Genomic DNA, 12027 nt, shown 5'->3' on the forward strand with positions numbered 1-12027 from the left:
TGAAAGCCTACCAGGCTACGAGCAGTTTTAAATTAAATTAAGTTTTAAATTACGATCAGTGTTATATTGAAGAAACAGTTTCAATGTGATCCACCATTCTCGCATGTGGTAGCACACGCACATCCTCACTTACATCATACTGATGTATTTATCAAACAAAACTCACAAAGATCACTTTTATCTTTCTGCTTCACAAACCACAGCAAACCTCACTCACGTTATTTTTGCAACAACCCACAAAGTCACACCTGTGTGGTTTATACATCGAGTGATTAATAACTAGAAAACGAATGGATACATGTATATATATATATATATATATATATGTGTGTGTGTGTGTGTGTGTGTGTGTGTGTGTGTGTGTGTGTGTGTGTGTGTGTTTGTGCTGTTAGTGTGAGTGTATTTTTAGGGTGCGTGTTTTGTTAGTGTGTGTGTGTGTGTGTGTGTGTGTTGTTGGTGTGTGTGTGCGTGTGTTTCGGTTATAAATGTAACTGAATCAATCGAGACTTTCTAATTAATATTATTTTATAATTCTGGAGGCCAAAAATTAAGCAAGATGTAGAATTTAGTTATAAAACAAAATTTTTGTTTAAACTGCTTAACAAAATAACAAACTATGATAATAAAATTGTTTAACAACAAAAACACATCCGCCAAAACAACGTCAAACTAATCAACAGCAGCAATATTTCAAAGTAATATTTCAGACATAATTGGATTCAAATTGTTTTCTTTTTTGATTAATGGCATGCTGCTTCTCATTTGAACATTGCGATTCCACAGAAATATGCCAGCGTTGTTTTTTAAGAACTTCAAATTGAATATCTATCGCTAGCATCAATGTGTCAATGTGTCTGTATTTGTTCAGACGTTTGTGTAAAACATATCTGTGAGGGTTCATTGTCTTAACCGCTTATACATTCAAGCGTCCAAAGGTTTCATCATTTCAAGTGTTATGTTTAAAAATTATAAAATTATATTTTATTTTCAGTATTACAAATCATATCTGCTGTCATATTTCAATTAGTTATAATTATAATGTTTTGAATTTAAAATTATAAAAAATGGAACAATGTGGTTTATCATTTAAGTTGTCATTTAATATCATGTCATCAAATTTATTGAAGAAATATGTTGGCTCTATCCTAAACTTCACCGAGTTAGCTCAGTTGGTAGAAGTGCCATGTCATGCGCTGTTATTTATGCGATGGCATGGTTCGAATACTGTCTGTCCAAAACTCAAAGGCTACCATGCACGTATCAATCGGTGCTTACGCGTGCAAGCCTAATGTGGATGTGCGTCGTGTGGTGTGCATATTACAACCTTTGTGGCACGAAGATTTAGTTACAAATGAACCTTAACATGTAAAAAGTTTTGCATTTTATAGCTACATTGAAAAGGATAAAAAAAGCCTAGCTCCCATCAGTTTGCTCATCTGTCATTTCCTTCAAGATAAACGTTCCATAAAAAAATCAATTTTATCTTTTTAGCTGTTGTCAATTTGCTGATTTAATTTTTTATAATGTTTTAAGCTATAAATTGTAAAATAGAAAGTGAAATTTGACCATTAAAGTAACACAAATTAATTCTCGCAGAGTTCCGAATGTAACTGACGATGTGTGCATTAAGTATGCGCTGATGTTCATTATAAACCAAAATATGTATATCATCTAATCACTTATGTGTGGGATGTTTTGTTAACATTGTTTGTCATGGCCAAACACAAAACAACAGACAAAGTTTCTGAAAAGATGCTCAGCATTGAAACACTAATGTATAAAAAAATTTGAGCTTCCTGATCCGAAAGTTTTAAATGCGCAAAATTGCCACAATTTTAAAATCCGAGTCACTTAGGATGTTTTAAAATATTTTCAACAAAGCAAAGTTTTTGACAACTAAATGTTGGTGATAAATAATATATACCTGACAACATCAAGACAAGTATAGTTTTTGTCTGTGTTTGCTGTAGAGCGTATTTATTATACAAAACAAAACGAACATCTGAGAGATATATAGCAAAAATTAACAAACACTTAATTAGTTTGCTAGCAAATGGTAATCGAACTTTTTAAGTAACTAACGGATAATTCAGAAAAACATGTTAAATATGTTTTGTTTGTCAATTACTGAAGTCTTGCACATAGATCATTGATTATATTAGATACATACGTGCATCATTTCACGCGTTTCTATAATAGCTTAAAATTACTAATATGCAAATTTACCATTTCGTATTCACAAACAACTATGGATAGTTGCGCAGCACGCGCGCACACATACAGAACTGCACAGATGTATGAATCTATATGAACATGTAGGAATGAACGAACGGTGAGTGATGTAGAAGACGAGCTCACCAATAAATGCATACATCATCTGATCAAGTCTCGCTCGTTTCTTTGCACTTGGCGACTTCAATTATTCATTTTTTAATGTAAGCAAAAATTATATCTTTATATGATATATATATATATATATGTTATATATATATATGATATATGTATATACAGAAAAGAATTGAATAAATGATTTACGAGTTGATGACTGAGAATTAGCATATTAGGTCGATGAAATGCATCCGCATCTATTCGTCTCCTTTGATTCAACACGCTCTCCAAGTGAATTGTAGGATTTAACTTATAAAACTGGGGGAATTTTTTCTTGTTTAGAACTTTACTGACTTAATAAATGTTTTTTTAAATGACTAACCTAGCAAAAAGAAAAATTTTGAAAAAAAATTGAGCAATTAACATTCTTGATTTATAACACTGGTTAACATTTTAAGTTAATTCCCCTAATATTTCAAATGCGTATGTAAAATAAATACACATTTATAACGTAAATTAAGTTATTACATCAACCATTCTTAACTTATTTTGTAATTTCATAAAATTTTAAAATCTATCAATTTTTCATGATCAAGTTAATTTTTAAAAAAAATTTGATAGGATTAAAAGCTTTTATAATATAATCTGAGTCAAAAAGCATTTGATCTTAGAAAAAATTAATTAAAATATATTAATAAAAGTTTATGTGGACCGAACTAAAAATATTTGGTAGAAAGTAGCGGAAGCCAAAAAACCTGCCTGTTGAACATCATTTCTAAAAAAAATACTCTGTAAATCTTTGAAGATACATTTGTTTTGCTTTTAAGATTTTCTATATTTTTCAAAATCTAAAAAAACTTTTTATGCTAACAAGGTAATAACAAATAAATTCAAATGTAAATCCAATTTTGGAACAATCAGGTCAAATAAGTTAACATAGAAATTAATGTGTGGAAGCGCACAAATATTTTCATTTATGATAGTACGCTTCCACGATTTTCTCTTTGAACGCTGGCTGGAAATAAATTTCAAATATAATTTTTAACTTGCTGAATCCATAAAAAGCATTGCCCACAGATATTATTATAGAAATTTATATTAAAAAATAAAAAATATATTAAAAAATAAAAAATTATCATTGATATTTAGTGCTCTATTTCTAAACAAGTGTTTTTTAATTCATTAACTGTTTTCAAATTTATATCTTATGTTTGTACATTTTTTATTTTAATTATTCATTTTTAACTTTTTATGGTCCACTTTTAAATTCATTCCATCTTATCTTGTGCAATATAATTTTTTATTTCATCTCAGTTTATCTTTATATTTCTTGCATATTTTTAATTATTTTTTAAAATGGAGGATAGGAGGAGATAATATTAGATGATTAATTTAAAGAACTTATTTCTGAACAAGATTTATTTCAAAAATACAACACAAAAATTAAATAAATAAATACCAATATTCAGCCGTCGTTCAAACTCATCAACATCACAAAAACAACAACAACAGTAAATCATGCGTACATTCAAATATTTTCAAACAAAATTTTCAAACATATATTTGCGTTCATAAAAAATTCTTTGTAAACATTTACATAAATTTAATTAAACATAAATAAAACATACAACAGACACTCCAGCAAACATTCAATAACGTACTGAACATATCAAGACGCATACAAAACGCGAACGACACGCAACGCACACGACTCAGGAAGAAGACTAAGCTAATTATAAACTCGATTATATGCTCGATTTCTGCGAATGAAGACTTACATATTTGCTTTCCACCTTTTTGAGATTCGTTGCGATCTTAAATATTTCTAGTATTTTATGTGAACATTGAAAATAATGGAAGAAGTAGTTTTTCAAGACAATATAACTTAACATGCGTGTTAACCGTTCGTTTTACAAACTTGTCAAAAAACGTTTGTGTTAATATTGTTAGTAACACATTTAAATTTATTTCAGTTTCAAGACAAACATGTTTACGATTAGAAAACTGAATTATTTCATATTTTGAACAAACTCATTCAAATTCAAAGTAACTTGAGTTAGATTTTAATTTTAACGATACAGAAACAAACGATAATATCATCGAGTTTTGCATTTAATTGTGTCGATCATGGAACATTAGCAGAAAGATTACCCACGTCATAAGTCATCGGTAGTCAAGTTATCTTACGGTTTGGATCATATATGCCTGATGGCAAACAACAAGTCTTTTTCAACAACATTTAGTCATCTGAGAGAATATTACAATGAAAACAGAGCATGCTTATGCAGACAAAATCCAGATAATCACCTGTGGTAACTGAAGAAATTTTGTAGATACCGGAAATCAGTTAAGCAGATGTTTTTCTCAGATAGATAATTAGTTGGCAAAAGACTTTTAACACCAAATCAATGCAAGGCTTAGTTTATTACAGTAGGAACATGGTAGCCAATGAAGAAGTGTCGTGAAGAGACTGTTGGATGATAAAGTTTTTCAAGGCTGGCAGTTAATCTAGGATTTCTGCTAGATACAAATTTTGTTTGAACGTATCAGTTATTGGCAAATCATTATGCTTTCTATTTGAGAAACATGAGACTTATTTGCAAATACTTTGACAAAATTGCTACTAAAAAACTCATCCATGCGTTCATTTATTCTTGCCTAACAGTTTATTTTATGGCATTTAAAAATATATATATATTGCTGCTAAAATCAGTAGAGAATGCAGTTACTTACTTAGTGGTTGGTGCACTGATGTTTCTCCAATTTCCAAAAAATTACCGACTAAAACTGTAATGGCGTACAAAATCTGGACAAAGGCTTTCCAATGTAACAGGTCTGTGCCAAGTTACTTGATTGAAAAATGCAACCAGAAATATTTAGGTACTGAAAAGCAATGTTTGAGGTCAAATTCTCAAAATATTTGGAAGGTTCTGTTCGTCAAGACGAAAACAGGCTCCCAAAATGTTTCAGTGGTTGGACCTAGGTTGTGGAATGACTTCCATCTCATATACGCCGTCCTGGGTTGTCTTGAATTGCGTCCCAAAACGAGTTGGAAACATATTTATCCTAAAATCAATAAAAATAAGCTAGTTATGTATTTATTTGTTTTATTTTGGTTTATAAATTAAATGGTTTTAATTTTGCTGTGATAGCGATGTTAGAACAATTTTAATGAACACCAGATAAACAGTTTTATAATAATAATATCTGACATACATACATTATTGTCATTATGCACACAAGTGTACACAATAAATCAAAATATACATGTTTCCTTGTTTCCTCGTTCCTGAAGATGAACATGTATGCACAGGTTCACATACACGAGCGTGCATTTTAATTTTTATATGCATACTCACACATGTACGTACACGCACGCAAAAAACACGCACATACAATATATATATGCATATATGCATATATATATATATATATTGTATATATATATATAGTATATCTTGTGCGTTTATGTGTGTGTATGTGGTACTTGTGTCTGTCGACATGTACGCATGTGGGCACATGTACGCACAAAGGTTGTACATGCATGGACTAGGTGATACATCCATGATAGGCTAGAAATAAAATGAGATAAGAACGAAGAGAGAGTGGATAAAAAGAGAGAGGAATAAAAAGTAAGAGAGATGCGGAGAAAATTTCTTTTGATGTGACATGCGTGTCCTCTCGGTTGCTTTTCATCTTGCTAACAAGGCTAACACACGAGCACTCTTACGCTAGGCTCAATACGTCATGCGCTGTAATCACGCATTCATCATCGTCATCGTCGTCACCATCATCGTTGTTATTAATATCATCATCATTTTCATTATTGTCGATGTCATCATCGTTGTCATCATCATTGTAGTCATCTGTGCTGGTGTCATCATAATTGTTATCATCATCATCATCATCCTCGTTGTTCTAATCAATTGTAGTCATCATCATGATTGTTGTCATCATCGGCGTTGTCATTATCATTGTTTTTACTTTCACTATTGTTTATACCTGATTTGAAAACCACATTCTTGTCTTTGGGGAGGTTGTTGTTATTATAATTATTATTATAATTACTGTGATTTACATTGCTGTGTTGTTGTCAGGTTGTGTTAATGTATTGATATGTTGTTGTGTTGTGTTGTTGTGTTGATATGCTGTTGTAATGTTGTCGTGGTGTTGTGTTGTCGTACTACGTTGTTGTTGTTGTTGTCTTTTGTCGTGTTGGTGTTTTGTTGTTGTGTTATGCAGTAACGTTGTGTCGTGTAGATAGCTGGAAAGTTCATTTTGTGTGTAATATGATGATGTTGCCTATATTTGCCACGAATTCGCGAGTGGATGAGCTGTTGTTTTGCTCTTGAAATATTACCATGTAAATGTTATTCTGACAAAAAATATTTTGCGTAATTTATTATTTTCTGAAAAAGTAATGAAAAATAAAAAAAAACTGTTTTCACTTTTTTTTGAGAAATCATGCATTGTTCGATAAAATTTTATATGAGGTTTAAATGCTTTGATGCCTTCTTTATCAGCACTACGCGGATCTCTTTACAGTCATTTCTAAATCTTAAATCACTTCACAACTCAAACATTTAAGCGCCTGCGTGAAGGGCATTATGGACCGGCACTTAATCAATTTTTTCAACTTAATCTAGAAAAATTATTCAATCATGTTTCTATGCATCGGTACAACGTCCAAAATCCCATCAACTGTCAAAATTGTTGGCTCCTCTCTACCGATTTCAAACATCATCCTACATTGATTCTCTTGATTTTTACATTTCGAATGTAATTAAATCTTGCAATACAACGTTTTGGTCTAGTCGTTATATTGGACACTATCTTTCTGTCGAGGTGACATCAATTTTAGCTCGCTTCCTCGTTCTATCTCGCCTTGATTAGTGCAACTCCATCTTATCTGGTGTCCCACTGTATTTCATTTTTCATATTGGCGAGAGTCGTTCTCCAACTACAGCAAAATTGACAATGCAAGAAATATCGCAGACTCGCCGAAGGTGGTGGTAGTGGGCACAGAAAACAAACGGATGGAGGGAGACAGTCCTGTTGAGGCGCTTCATAGTCAGGGTGTGTTAATGAAATCAATTTAAAAAAAACACATCCCGCCATACAAATATGTCACTATACAATTCGTTACACCTGATTCAACGGCTGCCAAATAACGCTAATCTTTTTAGATGGGGAAAGGATAAAAATAAATTATGCTTTTTTGTAAAGCCAGCCAAATCAATAAACATGTTTTATCCAACTGGGGACGATTGTAGTTCTGGCTCAAGACACTAGAAGACCTAACAAGATTTTATTAATAATTGATAAACCCTCTAAAACTACAGAAACATCTAGACTGCATTATTTATGTTGATTTAAACGTTGAGGAAAAATATTTTGTATCAACCATGTTTGAATCACTACGTTCCCGACGCTGCCATCTTTCACGGGAACACCAGTAAAATTCTGAAATTTACCGTCTGCCACGAAACCAATCTGGCTTATAGGGCAACTTAGCTTTCCAGATCAACAAATGCAAGGACAATCTCAAAGCCAACCTTAGAGACAATTTTAAACAAGCTAATTAATTGTTCAAAAATTTGAAAAACAACAAATAGGTTTTTTAATATATTTAATTTGCTGTCGATTAATATTTCTTAGTCTGATTCTTTTTTAAACAATTTGGTTCTATCAACAAAAACCTTATTTTTCAATATTCTGAAAGAAAAATATGCGACTTTATTGGTTGATTTATAAACGTTTGTACTTGCCCTTGCCAACTTGCCAAGGGGTAAAAAGTTTTACTAATTAATAATAATATTATTATTTTTATTATTATTATAAGATTTTTAATTATATTTTATTATTTTATTTATAAAAAAATTTATATTCTATTGCATCCTATTTCATCGATTGTATGTTTTTGCGTTTGAAATAAAAGTACTTCCCATAATCTGAAACGTTCTGTTATAAACAAACGTTGTCATGCAATCTCTACAATGTTTCACTTCTCATCAATTCATTAAAAATAATTCTTAACTTTTCAACTTTCAACCAAAGTGATCAGCGTTATAATTAAAAAAACTTGAATTAAGAAACCCTGAACAACGTTTGTGTGCGAGAGGGAGAGAGGGAAGAAGGAAGATAAAGAAAGAGAGAGAGGAAGAGAGAAAAGAGAGAGGAAAGAAGGGAAAGAGAGGAAAAGAGAATAAGAGAGAAGAGGGAGAGAGAGAAAAAGAGAGGGAGAGAAAGAGAAAAAAGGGAGATGATAAAGTGATCCCTTCCTCTAAAGTTTTATGTCATCTCTTTACGCAGCACCGCATGACATTCACTCGCTTTGATCTGACGTCATTATCGTCCTACTCATCGCAATATCATCTGCAGTTTAATCCCCACCAGCATCAGTATTGTTGTTGTTGTGTTTTTTGATGTCGAATAAATGAATGATTGAATGAACAAACGAACGAAATAGAGTTTGTTCCTTAAGTGCCTATTTATTTTTCACATTCTGTCTCAATAGTATGAATAAATGTTCCGAAAGTCATAAAATTGTTTTAGTTAATATTGTTACATTAATTTGTGTCATAAATGATTTTTTGTGATTTATTGCTATTGTTGATGCTCTGAATTTCATTTTATTCATTTCTTTGCAATCCTCACTAACATATTTATATGATTGCCATATTTATAATATTTATCACCATCGTCGTCATCATCATTATTTTCTCACCATTCTCATCATCGTCGTTATCATCATTATCTTCTTCTTCTTCATCCTATCCTCATCCGAATAGTGCTCATCGTCATAATAATGGTCATCATCGGTAATTGCGTACTGCTGTCGTCGGTACAATATCAAACAACGTTATGCAGTTGCGTGTGTTTGCACATGTGTCTCTGTGAGCTTGAGCTTGCATGTCTTTCTATGCTTCTATGTATGTTTTTGCTTATGTTTATGTATTTTTACACGCACACACACACATATATATATAAATATATACCGATATATATATATATATATATATAATATATATATATATATATATATATATATATATATATAGTAGTATAGATTGATTGATATATATATATATATGTGTGTGTGTGTGTGTGTGTTGAAAGAAGACCATATTTTATACAGTATCGTATGAATTCTACCGAATTGTTGGCAATAATCAATTTAAAGTTTGTCTTTTCAATTTTTCTTACTAAAATTTTTTGGAAATTGTTCAATATATTGAAAAGAGAATTTTTATCCAGGTTCATTGTGCAAATTTAATTAAACTGTTGTTATTCAAATTCATCATATTATAATTTATTACTGTACTGAGGATGATTTGTGAAAAATCTAAATAAGGTCTATTAGCATGATGAATTTGGATAACAACAGTTTTATTGAACTTTCATGATGAACTTGGATAATAATTCTATTATCAAAATACATTGAACAATTTAAATTGATTAATGCCAACATTTATACAATATTCTCTCTATATATATAATTCATACAATACTGTATATATATATATATATATATTATATATATATATATATATTGTTGAAAATAGAAATCGAAATAAGGCCTTATCTGCATGATGACTTTGGATAAAAACAATTTCATTAAATTTTAATGATGAACTTGGATGATTCTATTTTCAACAAATTGAATAATTCCCAGAAAATTATAGTAAGGAAAATTGAAAAGACAAACTTGAAATTGATTAATGCCAACAATTCGGTAGAATTCATACAATACAGTATAAAAATGATATATATATATATATATATATATATATTATATATATATATATACATTTACTTATGAGTATACATATATAGATATATATTTATTTATTATTCTTGTTTAATGTTATAGTTAAGAAGAAATTTGTAATGTTTAATTCATATTTAATTAAATCTTCTGAATATTGCAAAAAAACAACTCGGCACACTCCATTATACAATTTTAATGTCCCTCGTACTGCATTATTTTCATCTTCAGTTTTTGTTTTTGGTTTAAAACTGTTGTCAAAATCACCGTGTTTAGTTTTACAAGTATCTAACTATGGGCTATTTAAAAAATCAATTTTTGACTTAATTAAGAACAACTTTTTTTTACAAGATATGATTTAATTATTTCAATTATTTAAGTTATTTTATAAAGAAAAACTTCTAATATGAATTCAATCGTTTTGTTTAACTTGATAAATATTGATGATCATTTTTGTTCTAAATAATTTCTATTCATTTTTGGCTAAATTTAACTTGTTTTCATTGGCTAGCTATACGATTTTATTTTCATTTATATTGTTATTTATATGTAGGTCTATGTTTTTGTTTGGTTTGGGTTGGGTGGCCGTACAAGCTCGTTTGAGCTTCTGCGTCTCCATGCTTTTTGCTGAATAAATTGAAAAAAAAATTATTTTTATATAATACAATACAATATTTTATTTCCTCCTCAATATGCTAAAAAATAATGATAAGGAACCACTTCCTGAAACATAAAATATCAAAATTTTGTAAAAATGTCATTTAAAAATTAATAATCATTTGTTCTAAAGAAAAACAAAAATAAAATATAAAAAGAAAATGTTAAATTTCCTTGTCCCAAATTGCCAATTTGCACACATCCCTACTCACCAATACACATCCCTACTCACTAAAACACACATTCATACTCACCCCACCCACACACATCAATACTCACTCACACACATACTCGCACCATCCTACCCATATACACATTCACTCACACTCATTCATTCTACCCATACACGTTCATGATTGCATAATAATGACACAGTATGATTAAATAGTAAATTATTTGCACATTCATAATTGCATGATGTCACAGCTAAATTAAATTAATAACTTATTTTCAAAACATATTTCTTACATCTTCAGATGTAATTAAGACGTTTATTAAATGAGTTTCACCTTCAAAAGCGTTGTAAAGGCAATTAAAAATAAAAGGGAGTCGCACACATACAAAACACGCACTAACATCTTAACGTATCGATACAGAATAAAAGAAATGTTCCTAGTTTTGTAATCAGACACACATCAATAACACAACTTAACAATACGTAATAGAATAAAAATGTTCATATTTCTGCAAACACAAATTACCAATACAAAATAAAATAGACATGACAGACAAATATTTATATATCTATTATGTATATATATATATATATATATATATATATATATATATATATATATATATATGGTCGCAGAATCTAACAATCGAACAATATATATATATATATATATATATATATATATATATATATATATATATATGTATATATATATATATGTATATATATATATATATATGTACATTGGAAAGATTCTCAGAAAAACAATTATTGATGAAAATTAAATATTTAAACTTTCTATGAATTCCTTACTTGATTTTAAGTTATCGCTGTCCGGGGTGTAAGGCATAAAAAAAAAACAAAAATTTTGCTTTGAACTAAAGAAACTTGAAAATGATTTACGAGCTACCGTTGGAAAAATCGAAAAGTTAAATTGGAAGTTAACTAACGCCGAACATGCTGTGATTTTCACCTATATATATATATATGTGTGTGTGTGTGTGTGTGTGTGTGTTATATCTCTATCTCTGTATGGGTGGATGTAAGTATGTATGTTTTCAAGTATATGTATCTGATATCGACACACGTGTATGTGGCG

This window comes from Helobdella robusta (assembly GCF_000326865.2).
Source record: "Helobdella robusta unplaced genomic scaffold HELROscaffold_6, whole genome shotgun sequence".
Classification (NCBI taxonomy): Eukaryota; Metazoa; Annelida; class Clitellata; order Rhynchobdellida; family Glossiphoniidae; genus Helobdella; species Helobdella robusta.